The following is a 25595-nucleotide window of genomic DNA, read 5'->3' on the forward strand; positions in this document are numbered from 1 at the left end:
TAGAAATCCATGCCCATTAAAATATGTTTAAAACATACTTTCTCCAACATTGGTGTGTCCGGTCCACGGCGTCATCCTTACTTGTGGGATATTCTCTTCCCCAACAGGAAATGGCAAAGAGTCCCAGCAAAGCTGGTCACATGATCCCTCCTAGGCTCCGCCCACCCCAGTCATTCTCTTTGCCGTTGCACAGGCAACATCTCCACGGAGATGGTTAAGAGTTTTTTGGTGTTTAAACATAGTTTTTATTCTTCTATCAAGTGTTTGTTATTTTAAAATAGTGCTGGTATGTACTATTTACTCTGAAACAGAAAAGGATGAAGATTTCTGTTTGTAAGAGGAAGATGATTTTAGCAGACAGTAAATAAAATCGATTGCTGTTTCCACACAGGACTGTTGAGATGAAGTAACTTCAGTTGGGGGAAACAGTTAGCAGACTTTTCTGCTTAAGGTATGACTAGCCATATTTCTAACAAGACCATGTAATGCTGGAAGGCTGTCATTTCCCCTCATGGGGACCGGTAAGCCATTTTCTTAGTCATACATAAAAGAATAAAGGGCTTAAAAAAGGGCTTAAAAACTGGTAGACATTTTTATGGGCTAAAACGATTGCTTTATTGGGGCATATTATGCAGATTCTAGCTAATAATTGGCATTATAATCTTGGGGAACGTTTAAAAAACGGCAGGCACTGTGTTGGACACCTTTTTTAGTCTGGGGGCCTTTCTAGTTATAGACTGAGCCTCATTTTCGCGCCATTACTGCGCAGTTGTTTTTGGAGAGCAAGGCATGCAGATGCATGTGTGAGGATCTAAGAATCACTAAAAAAGCTTCTAGAAGGCGTCATTTGGTATCGTATTCCCATCTGGGCTTGGTTGGGTCTCAGCAAAGCATGTAGCTGGGACTGTATAGGGGTTAAATTTGAAAACGGCTCCGGTTCCGTTATTTTAAGGGTTAAAGCTCTGAAATTTGGTGTGCAATACTTTTAACGCTTTAAGACACTGTGGTGAAATTTTGGTGATTTTTGAACAATTCCTTCATACTTTTTCACATATTCAGTAATAAAGTGTTTTCAGTTTGAAATTTAAAGTGACAGTAACGGTTTTATTTTAAAACGTTTTTTGTGCTTTGTTGACAAGTTTAAGCCTGTTTAACATGTCTGTACCATCAGATAAGCTATGTTCTATATGTATGAAAGCCAATGTGTCTCCCCATTTAAATTTATGTGATAATTGTGCCATAGTGTCCAAACAAAGTAAGGACAGTAATGCCACAGATAATGATATTGCCCAAGATGATTCCTCAAATGAGGGGAGTAAACATGATACTACATCATCCCCTACTGTGTCTACACCAGTTTTGCCCACACAGGAGGCCCCTAGTACATCTAGTGCGCCAATACTTATTACCATGCAACAATTAACGGCTGTAATGGATAACTCCATAGCAAATCTTTTATCCAAAATGCCTACTTATCAGAGAAAGCGCAATTGCTCTGTTTTAAACACTGAAGAGCAAGAGGACGCTGATGATAACTGTTCTGACATACCCTCACACCAATCTCAAGGGGCCATGAGGGAGGTTTTGTCTGATGGAGAAATCTCAGATTCAGGAAAAATTTCTCATCAAGCTGAACCTGATGTTGTGACATTTAAATTTAAATTAGAACATCTCCGCGCACTGCTTAAGGAGGTGTTATCTACTCTGGATGATTGTGACAATTTGGTCATTCCAGAGAAATTATGTAAAATGGACAAGTTCCTAGAGGTTCCGGTGCCCCCCGACGCTTTTCCTATACCCAAGCGGGTGGCGGACATAGTAAATAAAGAGTGGGAAAAGCCCGGCATACCTTTTGTTCCCCCCCCTATATTTAAGAAATTATTTCCTATAGTCGACCCCAGAAAGGACTTATGGCAGACAGTCCCCAAGGTCGAGGGGGCGGTTTCTACTCTAAACAAACGCACTACTATTCCTATCGAAGATAGTTGTGCTTTCAAAGATCCTATGGATAAAAAATTAGAGGGTTTGCTTAAAAAGATTTTTGTACAGCAAGGTTACCTTCTACAACCAATTTCATGCATTGTTCCTGTCACTACGGCAGCGTGTTTCTGGTTCGAGGAACTAGAAAAGTCGCTCAGTAAAGAATCTTCGTATGAGGAGGTTATGGACAGAGTTCAAGCACTTAAATTGGCTAACTCTTTTGTTTTAGATGCCGCTTTGCAATTAGCTAGATTAGCGGCGAAAAATTCAGGGTTTGCTATCGTGGCGCGCAGAGCGCTTTGGCTAAAGTCTTGGTCAGCAGATGTGTCTTCCAAGACAAAATTGCTTAACATTCCTTTCAAAGGTAAAACATTATTTGGACCTGATTTGAAAGAGATTATTTCAGACATCACTGGGGGAAAGGGCCACGCCCTCCCACAGGATAGGTCTTTTAAGGCTAAAAATAAGCCTAATTTTCGTCCCTTTCGCAGAAACGGACCAGCCTCTAATTCTGCATCTTCTAAGCAAGAGGGTAATACTTCACAACCCAAACCAGCCTGGAAACCAATGCAAGGCTGGAACAAGGGTAAGCAGGCCAAGAAGCCTACCACTGCTACCAAAACAGCATGAAGGGATAGCCCCCGATCCGGGACCGGATCTAGTGGGGGGCAGACTTTCTCTCTTTGCTCAGGCTTGGGCAAGAGATGTTCAGGATCCTTGGGCGCTAGAAATAGTTTCTCAAGGTTATCTCCTGGAATTCAAGGAACTACCCCCAAGGGGAAGGTTCCACAGGTCTCAATTATCTTCAAACCAAATAAAGAGACAGGCATTCTTACATTGTGTAGAAGACCTGTTAAAGATGGGAGTGATACATCCAGTTCCAATAAGAGAACAAGGAATGGGATTTTATTCCAATCTGTTCATAGTTCCCAAAAAAGAGGGAACATTCAGACCAATTTTGGATCTGAAGATCCTAAACAAATTTCTCAGGGTACCATCGTTCAAAATGGAAACTATTCGAACGATCCTACCTACTATCCAGGAAAATCAATTTATGACTACCGTGGATTTAAAGGATGCGTACCTACATATTCCTATCCACAAGGAACATCATCAGTTCCTAAGGTTCGCTTTTCTGGACAAGCATTACCAGTTTGTGGCACTTCCATTCAGATTAGCCACTGCTCCAAGGATTTTCACAAAGGTACTAGGGTCCCTTCTAGCGGTTCTAAGACCAAGGGGCATTGCAGTAGTACCTTACTTGGACGACATCCTGATTCAAGCGTCGTCCCTGTCAAAAGCAAAGGCTCATACGGACATCGTCCTAGCCTTTCTCAGATCTCACGGATGGAAGGTGAACAAAGAAAAAAGTTCTCTGTCCCCGTCAACAAGAGTTCCCTTCTTGGGAACAATAATAGAGGTCAGAAAATCAAAACTTCTAAGCTCTTGTCAAGTACTTCATTCTGTTCCTCGTCCTTCCATAGCGCAGTGCATGGAAGTAATAGGGTTGATGGTTGCAACAATGGACATAGTTCCTTTTGCACGAATTCATCTAAGACCATTACAACTGTGCATGCTCAGACAGTGGAATGGGGATTATACAGACTTGTCTCCGATGATTCAAGTAGATCAAAAGACCAGAGATTCACTCCATTGGTGGCTGACCCTGGACAATCTGTCACAGGGAATGAGCTTCCGCAGACCAGAGTGGGTCTTTGTCACGACCGACGCCAGTCTAGTGGGCTGGGGCGCGGTCTGGAAATCCCTGAAAGCTCAGGGTCTATGGTCTTGGGAAGAGTCTCTTCTCCCGATAAACATTCTGGAACTGAGAGCGATATCCAATGCTCTCAGAGCTTGGCCTCAACTAGCAAAGGCCAAATTCATAAGGTTTCAGTCAGACAACATGACGACCGTTGCATATATCAATCATCAGGGGGGGAAAAGGAGTTCCCTGGCGATGAAAGAAGTGACCAAGATAATTCAATGGGCGGAGGATCACTCCTGCCACTTGTCTGTGATCCACATCCCAGGAGTGGAAAATTGGGAAGCAGATTTTCTGAGTCGTCAGACATTCCATCCGGGGGAGTGGGAACTCCATCCGGAAATCTTTGCCCAAATAACTCAATTATGGGGCATTCCAGACATGGATCTGATGGCGTCTCGTCAGAACTTCAAGGTTCCTTGCTACGGGTCCAGATCCAGGGATCCCAAGGCGACTCTAGTAGATGCACTAGTAGCACCTTGGACCTTCAACCTAGCTTATGTATTCCCACTGTTTCCTCTCATTCCCAGGCTGGTAGCCAGGATCAATCAGGAGAGGGCCTCGGTGATCTTGATAGCTCCTGCGTGGCCACGCAGGACTTGGTATGCAGACCTGGTGAATATGTCATCGGCTCCACCATGGAAGCTACCTTTGAGACAGGACCTTCTTGTTCAGGGTCCATTCGAACATCCGAATCTGGTTTCCCTCCAACTGACGGCTTGGAGATTGAACGCTTGATTTTATCAAAGCGTGGGTTTTCAGATTCTGTAATAGATACTCTGATTCAGGCTAGAAAGCCTGTAACTAGAAAAATTTACCATAAAATATGGAAAAAATATATCTGTTGGTGTGAATCTAAAGGATTCCCATGGAACAAGATAAAAATTCCTAAGATTCTATCCTTTCTACAAGAAGGTTTGGAGAAAGGATTATCTGCAAGTTCTCTAAAGGGACAGATCTCTGCTTTATCTGTTTTACTTCACAAAAGACTGGCAGCCGTGCCAGATGTTCAAGCATTTGTTCAGGCTCTGGTTAGGATCAAGCCTGTTTACAGACCTTTGACTCCTCCCTGGAGTCTAAATCTAGTTCTTTCAGTTCTTCAAGGGGTTCCGTTTGAACCTTTACATTCCATAGATATTAAGTTACTATCTTGGAAAGTTTTGTTTTTAGTTGCAATTTCTTCTGCTAGAAGAGTTTCAGAGTTATCTGCTCTGCAGTGTTCTCCGCCCTATCTGGTGTTCCATGCAGATAAGGTGGTTTTGCGTACTAAGCCTGGTTTTCTTCCGAAAGTTGTTTCCAACAAAAATATTAACCAGGAGATAGTTGTACCTTCTTTGTGTCCGAATCCAGTTTCAAAGAAGGAACGTTTGTTACACAATTTGGACGTAGTCCGTGCTCTAAAATTCTATTTAGAGGCTACTAAAGATTTCAGACAAACATCTTCCTTGTTTGTTGTTTATTCTGGTAAAAGGAGAGGTCAAAAAGCGACTTCTACCTCTCTTTCCTTTTGGCTTAAAAGCATTATCTGATTGGCTTATGAGACTGCCGGACGGCAGCCTCCTGAAAGAATCACAGCTCACTCCACTAGGGCTGTGGCTTCCACATGGGCCTTCAAGAACGAGGCTTCTGTTGACCAGATATGTAAGGCAGCGACTTGGTCTTCACTGCACACTTTTGCCAAATTTTACAAATTTGATACTTTTGCTTCTTCGGAGGCTATTTTTGGGAGAAAGGTTTTGCAGGCCGTGGTGCCTTCCATTTAGGTGACCTGATTTGCTCCCTCCCTTCATCCGTGTCCTAAAGCTTTGGTATTGGTTCCCACAAGTAAGGATGACGCCGTGGACCGGACACACCAATGTTGGAGAAAACAGAATTTATGCTTACCTGATAAATTACTTTCTCCAACGGTGTGTCCGGTCCACGGCCCGCCCTGGTTTTTTAATCAGGTCTGATGAATTATTTTCTCTAACTACAGTCACCATGGTATCATATGGTTTCTCCTATATATATTTCCTCCTGTCCGTCGGTCGAATGACTGGGGTGGGCGGAGCCTAGGAAGGATCATGTGACCAGCTTTGCTGGGACTCTTTGCCATTTCCTGTTGGGGAAGAGAATATCCCTCAAGTAAGGATGACGCTGTGGACCGGACACACCGTTGGAGAAAGTAATTTATCAGGTAAGCATAAATTCTGTTTTTTACTTTAATGCTGCAAATTATGCTTATAGATTATTTCATTACATAAGGGATGAGAGTCAGAGAGGGAGGAAGAGAGACAGAGAGAGAAAGAGACCATGGGGGAGAACAACACATAAGGAGAGAGATGGATAGATAGAGAGAAAGAGACCATGGGGGAGAACAACACATAAGGAGAGAGATGGATAGATAGAGAGACACACACACACAAGGGGGGGGGGGGCACTGCATTTTAAAGTAATAAAACAGCAGAGCTACAGAGAGTTCAGAAAATTAGTCTATAATTTAGTGTGAAGTACAGAGGCAAGCTGCTAAGTTAGTGGGTGTAAAGTTTGAGTAAACAAAATACAAAAACGACCCTGCTGTAAAAGATTAAAAAAAAACACTTAACCACATTCATTAAATTATCATTTTCACTAACAGAATCCATGTCAGTAAAATCTTACTGTGGCTGAAACACTGCTTTCTGTGCCTCTTTTCCTGCTCTGTAAGGATTCAGGAAGTGACAGTGGCACATTCCACTGCACTTAGAGGGGAAGAACATAACTCTCTTTTTCACTTTAGCAAAGCTAGCAGGTTCACAGGACAGCAACAAAATATATGAAAGTTGTTTTTTTCCATTTTTGTTTTGTTTTATATGATTTAACATCCAGCCCCAACCCTATGTTCCACTTACTAATGCCTCTCGCTGGATTGGTTCAGCCCAAATAGGACTGCCTCAAATAAGCAGTTAATGGGCCATGCAATGATCCAGTAGGTAGCGCAGAATGTTGTGTAATGGTGGGCAGACCTGCTTGTGCCTCTTCATTGCAAAACATGTAGCTGTGATAAAAAAAAATGCTGGGGAAAAAAAATTACAATTAAAAAAAAATATATATTTTTGCCCATATGAGAGGTGAAGCACTGTCTCACCTGCCTCTAGTGACTGCACATCACTGGCATTCATGTAACCCAAACATTTGGATGGCACTTTAAGACATATGGGTTGAATGTGTGTGTTTGTTATGTAAATTGTATATAAAAACATAAACTATTAGGCAAATCCATGTTGCTTTTTTGGTACTTCTATTATATAAAATATTACTTATACCATTAATAATACAGGACACAGTATTGTATAAGGCTGTAGAGAGGTTTGTAAAATCAAAATAAATGTGTGCTAGAGATGTACATTTGTTTCCTTACAAATCCACATTTGTAACGAAAAGGGATATTTGTTTATTTTTATGAAACTAATATCTGAATGAATGCACCAATGAAATGTAAAGGAATATTCCAGCCAAAATTGGAATGGACATGGATGCATTTCACTTTTGAATAGAAACATTTTTGCAGTATACATTTATTAGAAAACTTGCTTCTAGTAAAAGCTATAGCTGTTTCAATAGTGTATTTATGTATGTACTGAGCACCAGCATTTTAAATACAGCACTTGCTCAGAGAGCCTAAGTTACTTATACCATCTATTAATTACTTATTTTCGGCTAGATTACGAGTTTTGCGTTATGAGGGGTGCGGTACAAACTTGCAAGTTATTGTCACTGCTCACTTCCCTACATCGCTGATATTACAGGTTTACAAAAACCCCGCTTTAACAGGCAAGAAGTGAGCGTAAAGCAAAATTGTGCTCCATACCACACTCCAATACCAGCGCTGCTGAAAGCTGCGGTGACCTGGTTTTACGTGCTCGTGCACGATTTTCCCATAGACATCAATGGGGAGAGCTGGCTGAAAAAAAGTCTAACACCTGCAAAAAAGCAGCGTAAAGCTCTGTAAAGCAGCCCCATTGATTCCTATGGGGAAACAAAATTTATGTTTACACCTAACACCCTAACATGAACCCGAGTCTAAACACCCCTAATCTTATACTTATTAACCCCTAATCTGCTGCTCCAGACCTCGCCGCCACTATAAAACATATTAACCCCTAAACCGCCACACTCCCGCATCACAAACACTAGTTAAATATTATTAACCCCTAATCTGCTGCCCCTAACATCGCCGCCACCAACCTACATTTATTAACCCCTAATCTGCCGCCCCCAACGTCGCCGCCACTATACTAAATTTATTAACCCCTAAACCTAAGTCTAACCCTAACACCCCCTAACTTTAATATAATTAAAATAAATTTAAATAAAAATTACTATCATTACCTAAATAATTCCTATTTAAAACTAAATACTTACCTGTAAAATAAACCCTAAGCTAGCTACAATATAACTAATAGTTACATTGTAGCTAGCTTAGGTTTTATTTTTATTTCACAGGCAAGTTTGTATTTATTTTAACTAGGTAGAATAGTTACTAAATAGTTATTAACTATTTACTAACTACCTAGCTAAAATAAATACAAATTTACCTGTAAAATAAAACCTAACCTGAGTTACAGTAACACCTAACCTTACAATACAATTAAAGAAATTACATTTATTAAATACAATTACCTAAATTACAAAAACCCCCCACTAAATTACACAAAATAAAAAAAGAAATTATCAGATATTTAAACTAATTACACCTAATCTAATAGCCCTATCAAAATAAAAAAGCCCCCCCAAAATAAAAAAATACTAATAGCCATTAAAAGGGCCTTTTGCGGGGCATTGCCCCAAAGAAATCAGCTCTTTTACATGTAAAAAAAAATACAAACACCCCCCCCCCCCCAACAGTAAAACCTACCACCCACACAACCAACCCCCCAAATAAAATCCTAACTAAAAAAAACCTAAGATCCTCATTGCCCTGAAAAGGGCATTTGGATGGGCGTTGCCCCCCAAAGATCCACTTACAGTTTTTGAAGACCCAACATCCATCCTCAACAAAGCCGGCAGAAGTACTCAACGAAGCGGCAGAAGTCTTCATCCAACCGGGCAGAAGTCTTCATCAAGACGGCATCTTCTATCTTCATCCATCCGGCATAGAGCGGGTCCATCTTCAAGACATCCAGCGCGGAGCATCCTCTTCAATCGACGTCTTCTTCCGAATGACGTTTCCCTTTAAATGACGTCATCCAAGATGGCGTCCCTTAGATTCCGATTGGCTGATAGATTTCTATCAGTCAATCGGAATTAAGGTTGAAAAAATGCTATTGGCTGTTGCAATCAGTAAATAGGATTGAGCTTCAATCCTATTGGCTGATCCAATCAGCCAATAGGATTGAGCTTGCATTCTATTGGCTGTTTCGAATCAGCCAATAGAATGCAAGCTAAATCCTATTGGCTGATTGGATCAGCCAATAGGATTGAAGCTCAATCCTATTGGCTTATTGCAACAGCTAATAGGATTTTTTCAACCTTAATTGCGATTGGCTGATAGAAATCTATAAGCCAATCGGAATCTAAGGGACGCCATCTTGGATGACGTCATTTAAAGGGAAACCTCATTCGGAAGAAGACGTCGATTGCAGAGGATGCTCCGCGCCGGATGTCTTGAAAATGGACCCGCTCCGCGCCGGATGGATGAAGATAGAAGATGCCATCTGGATGAAGACTTCTGCCCGGTTGGATGAAAACTTCTGCCGCTTCGTTGAGGACTTTTGCCGGCTTCGTTGAGGATGGATGTCGGGTCTTCAAAAACTTCGGGGGTTAGTGTTAGGCGTTTTTAAGGGTTTATTGGGTGGGTTTTATTTTAGATTAGGGGTTTGGGCACTTAAAAAAGAGCTAAATGCCATTTTAAGGGCAATACCCATCCAAATGCCCTTTTCAGGGCAATGGGGAGCTTAGGTTTTTTAGTTAGGATTTTATTTGTGGGGTTGGTTGTGTAGGTGGTGGGTTTTACTGTTGGGGGGTGTTTGTATATTTTTTTTACAGGTAAAAGAGCTGATTTCTTCGGGGCAATGCCCCGCAAAAGGCCCTTTTAAGGGCTATTGGTAGTTTAGTTTAGGCTAGGGTTTTTTTTTTATTTTGGGGGGCTTTTTTATTTTGATAGGGCTATTAGATTAGGTGTAATTAGTTTAAATATCTGATAATTTCTTTTTTATTTTGTGTAATTTAGTGGGGGGGGTTGTAATTTAGGTAATTGTATTTAATAAATGTAATTTATTTAATTATAGTGTAAGGTTAGGTGTTACTGTAACTCAGGTTAGGTTTTATTTTGCAGGTAAATTTGTATTTATTTTAGCTAGGTAGTTAGTAAATAGTTAATAATTATTTAGTAACTATTCTACCTAGTTAAAATAAATACAAACTTGCCTGTGAAATAAAAATAAAACCTAAGCTAGCTACAATGTAACTATTAGTTATATTGTAGCTAGCTTAGGGTTTATTTTATAGGTAAGTATTTAGTTTTAAATAGGAATTATTTAGGTAATGATAGTAAGTTTTATTTAGATTTATTTTAATTATATTTAAGTTAGGGGGTGTTAGGGTGAGGGTTAGACTTAGGTTAGGGGTTAATAAATTTAGTATAGTGGCGGCGACGTTGGGGGTGGCAGATTAGGGGTTAATAAATGTAGGTAGGTGGCGGCGATGTTAGGGGTGGCAGATTAGGGGTTAATAATATTTAACTAGTGTTTATGATGCGGGAGTGCAGCGGTTTAGGGGTTAATATGTTTATTATAGTGGCAGCGATGTCCGGAGCGGCAGATTAAGGGTTAATAATTTTGTTTTATTATTTGCGATGCGGGAAGGCCTTGGTTTCGGGGTTAATAGGTAGTTTATGGGTGTTAGTGTACTTTTTAGCCCTTTAGTTATGAGTTTTATGCTACAGCTTTGTAGTGTAAAACTCATAACTACTGACTTTGAGTTTACGGTTTGGATCTTGGCGGTATAGGCTGTACCGCTCACTTTTTTACCTCCCAGGCAGATTCGTAATGCCAGCGCTATGGAAGTCCCATTGAAAAAAGGACTTTTTGAAAGCCGCTGTAATTACGTTGCGTTACAGCCAAAAAAGTGTGTGGTACAGATATACCTGCAAGACTCGTAATACCAGCGGTAGTGAAAAAAGCCTTAACGCTGCTTTTTCACTCATACCGCAAAACTCGTAATCTAGCCGTTTGTTAATTGCTGAAATAATACAAGTCCCCATTGGCACAGAGAGTAGCTGCAGTATTTAAAATGCTGGTGCACTGAGAATATCTAGCTATGCTTCACGTGCACAGAGAAATGTTAACACTAAAACAGTGATAACTTTTAATAGAAACATTTTGCCAATACATGTTTATTGCAAATATGTTTCTATTCAAAGATGTAACTCATGTGCTTTTAAATTTTGACCAGAATGTCCCTTTAAAGAAAATGAAAAAAATACTGACAAAATTCATCAGTATTCGTTCATTTTCTTTAAATTAATTTTAAGGTGTTAAAACAGCATAATGAGTAGTAATCATGCCGTTCTAGTTGCGCCCAGCAGTGTAATGCCCCTTTAAGTAAGAAGATAGCCAAGTCTAAGCAAAGAGAATCCAGTTTAAAGATAAACACAGAACATAAACAGTCCTGGTTCTAAGAGGCAGTTTAACAAAGCAAAAGGATATGACTGAATACACTACGAGTTCATAATCCAATAAAGTCCTACCAATGAGGTCAAATATTTGCACAAAGCATGGGGCATTGGCACATATCCACTTGCAGATAAAGAAAACATTTTAATTAACATTCCCAAATAAATATTTAAACTTTATTTTTGTAAGGTGAGAAAAAAACAAAATTTGTGGATTTGTATTAAAAAAGTAAGACTGATCATCTTCCATTGGTTAAAGCATCCCACCCAAGGGCAGATGTACTCAAGAGAGGGTATTGGAGTTGCATACAAAGCTAGGGAGTCTCATTCTATTTTAATGAGAGAAGTAATGATTCAGCCCATAACGGCAAAGTATTTTAGTGTTAGGACCAGTCAATATTGGGACGCATTGTATGTTGGTGACTGGTTAGTAGAATGTGTTTGAATTGAGTGATTATGATTCAAATTTTCATATAAAAGCATAGATGATCTTTGCAGGCAATTTTTGCAGCATTTACAAATATTGTGTTTGGAAGTGGATGTGTGCCAGTACCCCCTGTTATGTGTAAGTATTTGGTTTCATTGGCAGAGCTCCCAAAAATGTATTTAAATTATTTTTGAAATGTGTACTAAACCAAACTTTTTTTTGTTTTATTTAGTTTTTTGGGTTTGGATTAGGCCACTTAGTTCTAGTGAAGGGTTATCTTAATGCTGCAGGATACAAAGAAATGTTAGATAATTGGGTGCATCCAATTACGTGGCAACTGTTGGGGGAAGGGTGCTTCCTTTTCCAGCGAGACTTTGACTCTGTGCATAAAGTGAAGTTCATGAAGATATGGTTTGACATGTTTGGAGGAACTTGAGTGGCCTGCACAGAGCCCTGACCTCAACCCCATTAAACACCTATGGGATGCATTGGAACAAAGAATGCGAGTCAGACTTTCTCGTTCAACATCAGTCTCTGACCTCACAAATGCTCTATTAAATAAATGGACACAAGATTCAACAGACGTTCCAAAATCTTGTGGAAAGCCTTCTCAGAAGAATGGCAACTGTTTTAGACTCATATTAATGTTCATGCCTTTGAAATGGGATGTTCAATAAGCTCATATAGGTTTGATGGTCAGGTGTCCACCTATTTTTGGCCTTTTAGTGTAAATTCACAGACCCCCTTTGTATCACATGCAAAACCTCCTTTGTACCCTTTGAACACCACTGACCCATCTCGTGCACAGATTCCTATTTTCCATATTAGCTCTCCTTCCCATCACCCAAATGCCTGTCCATCCTTTTTTCTCCCAAAAACCATTGTCTACTCACTTTCTGTCTTAACACACAACAACATATTCATCCCCTGCTGTGGTTTATACAACAAGGGCAAAATTGTATTCTGGGTGTGATTCAAATAGGCAAATGCCTATTCTAGGAATGTGTCCCCTGGGCAAACACATACTCTGGGTCTGTGAGTGACCCCTAGTTAAAGGGGCACCAAAAAACTTGAGATTTTAATATAAAAATGTATAGTCATGAATAGTAAAATAAACTTTTGCAATATACTTTTATTATTTATCTTCCCCTTTTCATTTTATTATGCTCTGCAAATTGTGTTTTTTTGTTCTAATTATCAGAACAGAAAAAGTCCAGACTGCTCAAGGCTAATCCTACTACTTGATTTTAACAGATATGAATTTCAAAAACAAATGTTTTTATACTAATATAACAGTGGCTATCATTGTCAGCTGCAGGCTCAAGCCCAGATTTTTTTCCTCCAAATAAGGCAAAGTGGTAACAGGAGTTTCTCTATTGAAATAAATTTGCAGCAAGCAAGTGGTTCATTTGTTTTAAACAATGTTTACTTGGTTATTTTATTATATAGTAAGTCAACATTCTTGTAATTATAAGATATGTGCATATGATCTAAGCACCAGGAATATGTATTAAAATGGACAGTAAACACTTTGGCCCCTATTTAAGAAGGTCTGGCGGACCTGATCCGACAGTGCGGATCCGGTCCGCCAGACCTTGCTGAATACGGCGAGCATTACGCTCGCCGTATTCAGCATTGCACCAGCAGCTCACAAGAGCTGCTGGTGCAACGCCGCCCCCTGCAGACTCGCGGCCAATGGCCGCCAGTAGGGAGGTGTCAATCAACCCGATCATACTCAATCGGGTTGATTTTTGGCGATGTCTGTCCGCCTGCTCAGAGTAGACGGACAGGTTATGGAGCAGCAGTCTTTGTGACCACTGCTTCATAACTGCTGTTTCTGGTGAGCCTGAAGGGGGAATAAGGGGCATCAAGCTCCATCCAGAGCTTGATAGATAGGCCCCTTATTCTGAATATGGAGCCCCTATGCAAACTCTCAATCTGGTTGTAGAGCCCCTAGACAAAATCCCATTTCAGGTAAGGTACACACCAATTCTGGGACCTCCTAAGTGTAAGGAGCATACTAAATGGGCAGTACCATCTTGTTTTTCGCTCATATTGGTGGCTGATATCATTATCGTTTAGCCAACATGTGTTTTTGGTTGATCTGTGAGTGTTAAACAATTATCAAATGCCTTTGGCTGTTGAATTCAATGTATATATTTTGTCGATAAGTTGTGGTTGGGTGGATTTTACCAATGTCAAAAAAGGTGTTTCAGAGCTGAAAAATATGATTGGATAGACTGGAATCAAATCAGCCCCTGTGTGTTTTATAATAGGTTTTTTCCTAAAATAAAATACCACATAGATATTATTTCACTCAAAAGTGGCAATAATCCCATAGTTTTAGTTACCTTAAGAAGAAATGTGCTTGCTTAAAAGTGCATAAAAGGGTGATAGACAGACAGACAGGCAGATAGCGATATGTATATATATTTGCCATTCACTTAAAACTAAAGAAGAACTTAACTTAGTATCAATCTTATCTACCCAGCAATCTGTTTTCACTAGATTAGTAGTAAGTCTACAATTGCTACTATTATTTTCTTGGTCACATAGATGGAAAAGCCAGTTCAAGATGATGAATTGTTAAAGGAAACATTTTTGGCTGGTACAAAGATTTTCTAGCAAGTGCATTTTTTAAGCAATGCAGGACCATTCAACACAGAAACAAAAAAGGATACTTACAACCACAAGTGTAATGCAAAATTAGCTAAAGAATGACTTGGAAATATGTTCAAGTATTTCACTGCAGACTGACAACAGATATATCAGTGACATTGCCCTTAAAATCCTCCATAGCAAATAAAAAGTTTATGAATCTGGCAGACTGAAAATGTTTCTTGCCTTAAAAAATATGTAGAATGAGAAAATAAAATGTAATTTCAGTTCAACTTATCTATGCAAAGCTTTGTTTTCAACAATGAACATCATAAAATCAAAAAACAGATCTTGACTTACAGATGTACATCTGATGATTGCTTATGAAAAGCAATATCATCCTACTCTCTCAACTGATGAAAATACGCTGACGAAATACAGTGCTAGAAATCAAACTGACTTACTAAATAAATTGTAAATGAATAATACCTAGTTTCTATTGAGCCAGATGAGCAGGAATGATAATCATGTGCTTTATATGTTTTCTTTGTTATTGTAATCCATATGCAAGCTCCAATGAAAAGAATGATTTTAACCCCTTGAGGACACAGCTTCATTTTGCTCAATGGTGCCATGACGGAATAATTCTGTCATTGGTCATTAAGGGGTTAATTAACTTATCTTTCAGAGCTAAGTCAAGAATAATACATTTATATAAAAAAAATTACTGTATATTCATAATTCCTCCTGAGCTCTAAGGACTGCATTCTCCTTCAAGCTGGATTTGAAAGCCTGGGTTGCATCTGCGGGGAGCCAATCCATTTCCTACTTTGTTATATGCAACATGTATAGCCCACTGAACCAATCAGTGAGGTAGTAACTAACAGGACATTTAAAAGATCAAACTGAGTTGTTGTATTTTTTTGTGCAAAAACATCCTTGGACTTTAAAGGTTTAAAGCTATATTTTGCATTACAAAAAATATGGATGGAAAATATTTTAAACAGATTTAAAATTGTAAATGTATTAGTAAAATTTGTAAAGTTTTGTAAATTTAGAGCAATCTGAAAAATAAACCCCTGGACCCCCTCCCCCTATTTTTGGCCAATCAGAGGCCAGATGCAAATGAGCATGATTTCTGTGAAAGGTGAAACCTGAAGCTTACTGTGAAGCCTACAATTAGACACAACCAGTCAGCAACAACTGTAATCTGTGTACTCAGTTTCATACTTCTCCTGTATGTGGATATGCCATCAACCCCTCCTCCCAGGGAGAATTGAGAAAACAGACTCTATAAAAATAAGTAACAGTAAAATCATGCAAAATACATATGCATGTTGTGTTAAAGAACCAATACAGTAGAATTGCATATTCAATAAAAGCATTATAAAAAGACTAACACTTAGGGCTTCATTTATCAAAGGCCAGAAGGACAATGTTTCTGTCCGGGAACCTTGTCCATCCGGCATTGTGGTGAACGTGCAGCATCTGCTGCCTGCAGTTAACATTGCACAAGCAATTGCTTGTCAACTATCTGAATCAGATTGGTTCTTGATGATTTAACCCCATCACCCTACTTAACTAGCATTTGAGGCCTGCTCAGGTCCTAAAATGTGTCCACAGTTTCATAAATAGGGTCCTTATTCTGACTCATAAACAGGCAGTAAATTTTTTTCTAATAAATTTAAAAAATTACAATTTGCCAGCCCAACTGTATCATGTGACAGTCACCAGTCAATCACAGACACATGTATGTTTACACTGTGAACTCTTGCACATGCTCAGTAGTAGCTTGGGGTCTATTTGAATTGTGAAAGTTTAAGTTTGACTTTAGTGTCCCTTTAAAGGGATACTTAACCCAAACTTTTTCTTTCATGATCCAGATACAGCACGCAATTTTAAACAACTTTCTAATTTACTCCTACTAAAATTTTCTTTGCTGTTTTGCTATCTTTATTTGAAAAGCAATAATGTAAGCTTAGGAGCCCGCCTATTTTTGGTTCAACACCTGGGTTGTGCTTGCTGATTGGTGGCTAAATGCAAGAGAACGAAGAAAAATTGATAATAGGAGTAAATTAGAAAGTTGCTTAAAATTGCATGCTCTATCTGAATTATGAAACATTTGGATTTAGTATCCCTTTAAGCAATTTTAATTAAATATATAATAGAGTTAATTTTGTTTTATAATGCCTCATTTTTTTACATAGAAAGAATGAATCTCAATGGTAATGGTATGTACTTCAACTATATCCTTATTTTTTATTGTATGAATGGATATATTATGTTTCAATAGTAAGTAGTATATTTTGCCTGATGCTTAATATATATCGATATTTGGTTTCACACAAATGTAAAAAATTAATAGATGTTTCCATAGTTATTTAGTCTGTCTGAAAATGAGAAATGAACATCTCTTACCCTTAAAAAAACAAAGAACAAATACATGTGAGAAAAAAATTAGTTTCTTTGTTTGTGAAGTTAAAACTGATGCCCCTGTTGCCGCGCGAGCCTTCAGGCTCTTCGAAAACAGCAGTTATGAAGCAGCGGTCTTAAGACCACTGCTCCTTAACTGTTCTGTCTGCTCTGACGGTGCGGACATCAAGCTGCCCGATCTCATATGATCGGGCTGATTGACACCCCCTGCTAGCGGTCGATTGGCCGCGAATCTGGGGGCGGCATTGCACAAGCAGGTCACAAGAACTGCTGGTGCAATGATAAATGCTGACATCGGTGTCTGAGCAGATCATGACGGACAGACCGATGATAAATCGGCCCCTATGGGTGAGAAAGGCTTCAAAAAGTTGAGATGTACAATATTTACACAAAAGCTCTAATGTTTCATTATTAAAAAAAGATTTAGCAATGTCATTGTCAGTTAAATGATTCTGATATCCGACAATAAGTGTGATATCCCTTTAAGACTTTCTGACTATCAGCACTTCCTCCTATTTAAGGAAGTGCTTCTCCATTACTCAGTGCCTGAAAATTAAAGTGGATTCTCTCATCCTTTGCTATTGCTCATTTCAAGCAGTTTATTTTTCCCTTTCAGGTCTAAAGTATCTAATAATTTTTGAAGGCTGATTGTTCTTACAGTTTGCTGCACTTCTTTCCTGATTCCTTTTTTGGGACCGTTTCTTCTAATCATATTCCTACGCTTCCGGAACTCTATCACTCACAGCTGAAGCCGCACTCACACATGTTGCTACCGGACGCCGCTTTCTAATATTCTCCGGTTTAGTATTTCCTCTGCTGCTAATACCGCTCTCCACGCTTCACCATCGTTTCTGGGGAAATCTGGTCTTATCACCACGCTGGTATTGGTATCGTATTGTATACAATGTTTAAGGTTTACAACTATAACGCTAAGTGTCATTACTTACCTGAGCTGTATTTTCACTGAATTAACCTCCTCCTTGCTGCTCAATATTGCGTGTGTGTTGGATCATTGTATATATATTTTAGAGTGTTTGTGTGAGTGCGTGAAACTAAAGGAAAGTTATTTGAACATTACTTGAACTTTATCAACTTATTTCATATCCTGAATATAAAGGAATTTTTTCTCATTTTTTCTTTGATCATAAACGAATCATTGTTTATATAGTAGAAGCTTGATAAGCTTCTCCCATAAGAATTATTATTATCATTCATAGTGGTATAGTCCATACTTTCATTTCAATTACTAAAGTAAATGCTCACCTTGTGCATGCGAGTATATTAAGTTATATATATTTGCTGTTTACAAGAAAAGAGCTACATTCCCTTTATTTTATTTTTCTCTAAAGTTGTGAGACAAATTTATTCACACATATCACAGAATTTTCAGGCCATAAAAAGAAAGTTGTTTTTTTTTTTTTTTTTTTTGGAATATGGATCCTAATGAAATTAAAAATGAATTTTCTAATATTCATCAGAAACTAGAATATCTTGCTAGAGCATTAACAGAGGTACAAACCGAAAATAAAGCTCTCAAAACCATAATAAAAGATTGTATGTCAGGGAAAGAAGCAGGAATTGCTGAACCTCACATACAATACCCACAACCATTTTCTGGCAAACGCAGCGAATTCAGGGATTTTAAAAGTGCATGTAAACTTCTTTTCTCACTTAGACCTAAAACATATCATAGTGAAAGGATAAAGGTCTGTACCACTATTTCCTTCCTACAGGGGGAGCCACGCTCCTGGGCCAATAGATTTTTTGAAAGTGAACATTCAATATTGGATTCGCTTGAAGAATTTTTTTTAGCTATGACTGCCTTGTATGAGGATTCCCACACTCAAATAACAGCTGAAAATAAATTAAGATCTATGAAACAAGGGAAAAGAAACATTGAAGAATATATTACTGAATTTCAAATGTGGATAGATGACTCTCAATGGAACGAGATCAGTTTAAAGAATCAATTCAGATTGGGTCTCTCTGAATCCCTTAAAGATGAATTGTCACGATTAGAGATGCCTGACACACTGAATGGGTTGATGAAATTAAGCACCACCTTGGACCGAAGGTTACGTGAAAGAAAGGCTGAAAAAGCTTCTTATGAAGTGGTGCCCAGACGTTCATATCCCTATGTTACAACCATGGAAAAAGCTGTTTCAAATCAGGTTCCTATGGAAATTGGAACTATAAGGGGTCCTCTAACCCCAGAGGAAAAGATTAGACGTAGATTAGAAAATCTCTGTCTTTATTGTGGACAAAAAGACCACTCCGTCACAAATTGTCCATCTCTATTGAGACAGAAAAAGGGTAAGGGTAGTTTCAAAAACAATATTTTTCACATTTCTCAAAACCCCCATCTCACTCTCACTTTTTCTTTACAGTGGGATCAGAAAAACGTGCGCTCTAACGCTTTGATTGATTCAGGGGCATCAGGAAACTATATAGACATAGCATATGTTAAGCTCAATAAAATTCCAACTGTTGTTAAGACACATCCTGTTTCTGTTAAACTTATTGATGGTTCTATTATACAACAGGGCCCCATTACTCATCAGACAATCCCTTTACTCATGACAACTGACCAAGGACATTCTGAATATATTACTTTTGACCTCATACCTATCTACATGCATATTATTATCTTAGGTTTTAACTGGTTACAAATACATAATCCTCATATTGACTGGTCATCACAACAAATAAAATTTGACTCTGATTATTGTACTAAGACTTGTTTTCCCTATCAGGTAATCTCTACTATTGAACATGAGCTACCACAAATTTATCAGGACCTGGCAGAGGTATTTGACCTCAAGGAGGCAGAAAACCTCCCACCACATAGGGAATTTGACTGTCCCATTGATTTAATACCGGGATCTCAGATACCACATGGTAAGATTTACCCTCTTTCGCAAGAAGAATTGGTATATCTAAGATCATATTTAGATGAAAACTTGCGAAAAGGGTTCATCTCACACTCAACATCCCCTGCTGCTGCAGGATTATTTTTAGTACGCAACAAAGATGGGACAATAAGACCCATTATAGACTACAGGGCATTGAATGAAATAACAATTAAAAATAGGTATCCTTTACCTCTCATACCAGAGTTACTCGAAAGATTAAATGAGGCCACGATCTATTCGAAATTAGATCTAAAGGGCGCTTATAATCTTATTCGCATAAAGGAAGGGCACGAATGGAAAACCGCGTTCAGAACCCGCTATGGTCTTTTCCAGTATAACGTAATGCCCTTTGGTTTGAGCAATGCTCCCGCAACCTTCCAACATTTTATCAACGAGATTTTTCATGATCTAATGGATATCTGTGTCATCATATATCTAGATGATATTCTGATTTATTCGAAATCTCCCATAGAACATGAAAAACATGTTAGGTGGGTTCTTACTCGACTCAAGGAGCATAAGTTATATGCAAAGCTAGAAAAATGTGTTTTTCATGTCTCAAAAATAAAATTTTTGGGTTATATAATTACCCCAAACAAAATAGAAATGGATCCTGAAAAAGTATCCGCTATTAAAGACTGGCCTAAACCTACTACGGTAAAAGCATTACAGCGATTTATTGGTTTCGCAAATTATTACCGTAAATTTATAAAAAACTTCTCCTCAGTGATAAAACCATTAACACAATTAACTAGCATAAAACAGCACTTTAAGTGGTCTGAACAAGCCCAGAAGACTTTTGATAGTCTTAAGGAAATGTTCACAACAGCTCCAATACTAACACTGCCTAAATTTGATCAACAGTTCCTGTTGGAAGTTGATGCATCTAATACAGGCATAGGGGCTGTTCTTTCCCAACAAAATAAGGAGACAAGTGAAGTTCATCCCATTGCGTTCTATTCAAGAACATTGACTTCTGCAGAAACTAACTATAGTGTTGGAGACAAAGAACTCCTTGCTATTAAGTGTTCTCTAGAACAATGGAGACACCTACTAGAAGGATCAGTAATTCCATTCCTTATATATACTGATCATAAAAATTTAGAATACTTAAAAAAGAATAAGACTTTAACAGCAAGGCAAGCAAGATGGTCACTCTTTCTAGATCGCTTTAACTTTCTAATAACTTATAAACCTGGGAGTCAAAACACAAAGGCAGATGCACTTTCACGTATTTATGAGATACTTCCACAGGAACAACCTAACTTCACTATTCCACCAGAAAAGATAATAGGTACTTTAACACCTTTAGAAGAAGAGATTTACAACGCTCTAAAACATGATTCAATACCATTACAAAATTGTTCCAAAGATCCTACTACAGGTCTTTTTTATCATGAAGAAAAGTTATACATACCTGAGAAAATAAGAGCTTCCATTCTCACACATACCCATGATGACACCATATCTGGTCACCCAGGGATACAGAAAACCATTGAACTTACCCGTCGTAAGTTTTGGTGGCCAGGAATGAATAAATACATTTATGATTATGTCTCTAGGTGTGAGAATTGTGCTAGAAATAAAATTGAACATAAAAAACCCATAGGGTTACTTAGACCTCTGCCCATTCCAGATAAACCATGGAGTACTATTGCCATGGATTTTATAGTGGAGTTACCTGCATCACAACAATATAACACTATCATGGTAGTAGTTGACCATTTAACAAGACTGGCTCATTTTATTCCACTTAAGGGATTACCAACTGCCATGACTACAGCTAAAGTATTTCTTGATCAGGTTGTAAGACTACATGGTTTACCCTCTAATATTATTACTGACAGGGGTACCCAATTCACCTCTTCGTTCTGGAGATCTTTGTGTAAATTACTGAAAATTGATCATCGCTACACTACTGCTTTTCATCCTCAGACAAATGGCTTGACAGAAAGACTCAACCAGACTATTGAACACTTTTTACGTTCTTATATTTCACATTTACAAGATGACTGGCTAATTTACCTTCCTATGGCTGAATTTACTCATAATAATTCATTCTGTTCCTCAACCAAAACATCCCCCTTCTTCGCAACTTATGGGTACCATCCTAATACTATAACCTTGTCCCACAAAACAGTAAATTCCCCTTCAGCTTTAGATTTTTCTTCCAAGCTTCAAGATCGATTAAGAGTATTGAAAAAACATCTAGCCGAAGCTAAGGAATATCAAAAGAAATACTATGATCGGAAACATTCAATTGGACCTGAATATAAAATAGGTGACCTAGTATTACTCTCTACTAAAAACCTCAAACTTCAGGTCCCTAGCAAGAAATTGGCTAACCAATTTCTGGGACCATACCCTGTGGAACAGGTAATAAATCCCAATGTGGTCAAGCTCACGTTACCCAAGGACTACAAGTTTCATCCCACTTTTCATATTTCATTACTAAAACCTTTTGATTCAATGACACGTACGACAGTTGATCTTCCACCTCCTATCTCAGTGGATCTTCCAGAGGAATTTGAAGTTGAATCTATATTGGATTCTAGGATTCGACGACAAAGATTAGAATATCTTATCAGATGGAAGGGTTATGGTCCAGAGGATGATTCCTGGCATCTTCATTCGGAAGTTCATGCCCCTCGTTTGGTGAAGTCTTTCCATCATCGTTACCCCCTTAAACCTGGTCTGGAATCCCCGGGGGTGATTCCCTGAGAAGGGGGGATGTGATATCCCTTTAAGACTTTCTGACTATCAGCACTTCCTCCTATTTAAGGAAGTGCTTCTCCATTACTCAGTGCCTGAAAATTAAAGTGGATTCTCTCATCCTTTGCTATTGCTCATTTCAAGCAGTTTATTTTTCCCTTTCAGGTCTAAAGTATCTAATAATTTTTGAAGGCTGATTGTTCTTACAGTTTGCTGCACTTCTTTCCTGATTCCTTTTTTGGGACCGTTTCTTCTAATCATATTCCTACGCTTCCGGAACTCTATCACTCACAGCTGAAGCCGCACTCACACATGTTGCTACCGGACGCCGCTTTCTGATATTCTCCGGTTTAGTATTTCCTCTGCTGCTAATACCGCTCTCCACGCTTCACCATCGTTTCTGGGGAAATCTGGTCTTATCACCACGCTGGTATTGGTATCGTATTGTATACAATGTTTAAGGTTTACAACTATAACGCTAAGTGTCATTACTTACCTGAGCTGTATTTTCACTGAATTAACCTCCTCCTTGCTGCTCAATATTGCGTGTGTGTTGGATCATTGTATATATATTTTAGAGTGTTTGTGTGAGTGCGTGAAACTAAAGGAAAGTTATTTGAACATTACTTGAACTTTATCAACTTATTTCATATCCTGAATATAAAGGAATTTTTTCTCATTTTTTCTTTGATCATAAACGAATCATTGTTTATATAGTAGAAGCTTGATAAGCTTCTCCCATAAGAATTATTATTATCATTCATAGTGGTATAGTCCATACTTTCATTTCAATTACTAAAGTAAATGCTCACCTTGTGCATGCGAGTATATTAAGTTATATATATTTGCTGTTTACAAGAAAAGAGCTACATTCCCTTTATTTTATTTTTCTCTAAAGTTGTGAGACAAATTTATTCACACATATCACAATAAGTATGTATGCTTCAATTTTGTTCTCGGCCAATTCTAGCCCCATTATAAAAATACTTTGTTTATTTATTTATTTTTGCTGATGCTGGCTTGAGCACTAGCACTAGCCAAAATATTCTTAGCACCATTAACTATTTAAGTTCAGCTATGTGTGACAGCTAGAAGTAAGAGACATACTGTCAGGTTAGATAAAGTCCCAAATCAGACCCAAATGCTAGAATGATTATTAACAACACACTAGCACACTGAGTATAAACCAGGATCTGACCCCACGACAGCCTCACAGGAAAAGAATGAATCAAGGTTGAGAAGGTTACTCACAGATTCCAGGGTATACCACCAGGAAGCTCGATTGCAGATAGTGGGGTCAGGAATAGACGTAGTCAGGCAGGCAATGATTTCGCAACGAGAGATCAGACAACTAGGTAGACTCAGATTGGAGAGGGTTAAGCAGAGACGTGGTCAAACAAGCAAAGTCCATTAACAATATATCAGGCAGCAAAGTATCCTCAGGTTTGAAAGGGTTAAACAGAGACGAGGTCTAGCAAGCAAAGTCCGTTAACAGTATATCAGACAGCAAAGTATCCTCAGGTTTGAAAGGGTTAAACAGAGACAAGAAGAAAAAATGGGGTTTATTTAGCAGCGCTAAAAAAAGCTAGGAAATGATGATACCAATCTAATTTATGTTTAATACAATCTATTTTATTTAAAAATTCTTATAACACATAAAAACAACAGCAAATGCTTTTCCTAATTAATAAAGGGACGTCTCCCTTATACAACACTTATAAAAACAGACTAGAACCATATAATCCTAGAATTTCAGGTATAAAGGAATTAATTCTATAGATAACATATGGCAAGCAACAAATTTCTAAGATAAATGGTGAATTAAATATTTAAAAGGCACAAATGTATCAATCCTAATAGCTTTATAGTTCTTCAGTAACAAATTCAGTTATAAAGTTACACAGTTACTTTCCTTGGACATATAATTGGCTCAGGTGTGCTGGATAGTTAAAAAGGCAAAAAACAGCCAATATTCTGATTTAGGTGCCAAAGCAATCGTGGTTAATGGAAATGGTTAATTTAACAGATGAATACCTTGATGTCTTTAAAGTTCAGTTTGCGTGTTTTAAAAAACGTAGTGCAAATTAGTGTAGAGGTACCTTAATCTGTCCTGGTTGCAACCGCTGATTATCTTCACTGTGAGGGATTCACAGACTGTTTGTTCCTGGTGCTTCTGATAAGTCACCTGACCTTCTCTTTGATTCAGAGGTCAGGGGTGATGATCCGTTCTGGTGATGTAGTTATCCTTTTTTTTGTTTTCCTTTCTTCTTATAGCCCAAATATTGTTTTCATCTGGGTTCCCTCAGACTTCTGAACTCAGTTATAAAGGGCACATTAATTTCATCTCGATTTTCTTTGATATCTTTTGTTTTATATTCTAAGGAGGGACAATTGAAAAGCATAAAGAAGAAAGACACTCAAAGGTGCCTAGACGGAAATCCTTTAAATGGTTTTTTCCCCTGTTTTAGATGCCGGGCCTGTAAATTTAGTAGTAAACAAAAGATTTTAAAATCAAAAAGTGGAAACTTTACTTTCAAAATAAGAGACACAATTAGATGTCAAGATAAAGGCGTTATTTACGCCATTCAATGTTCATGTAAAAAAATTTACATAGGAGAAACAACCAGAATGCTCCGTGAAAGGATAAGGGAGCACCTCTCTTGCATAGATAGGGGTAACCTTGACCCTTATATCTATCGCCACTTTAGGGAAGTACACAACAACAACCTTAAAGATTTTAAATATTGGGGAATTAAAAAAGTTCACCCCGACTGGAGAGGGGGAAACTGGGAAAATAAACTCCTAAAGGCAGAAGCTGAAATTATATACCTAATGAATACCCTCCAACCTGGAGGCTTGAACTCTGAGATAGACATTTCCCCCTTCTTATAAAAGTCTCTTACAATATGCGAACATTTTCCAGGTTAAATCAGCCACTTATATAGAAAATACTCACATACATTAAATAAGCAATAACATTTCAATTTATCTTGGGCAAAGATAGTACAAGCCCTATATAAATTCATTTTTCTAGTAATTAAAAAGGAATTTTTATCCCCCTAAAATAAATAAATTAATTGAATAAGCCATATTTTTACCCACTAACAATAACTCTAGTTATGGGATTGATAATTTCTG

Source organism: Bombina bombina, chromosome 1, assembly GCF_027579735.1.
Source record: "Bombina bombina isolate aBomBom1 chromosome 1, aBomBom1.pri, whole genome shotgun sequence".
NCBI classification, from domain to species: domain Eukaryota; kingdom Metazoa; phylum Chordata; class Amphibia; order Anura; family Bombinatoridae; genus Bombina; species Bombina bombina.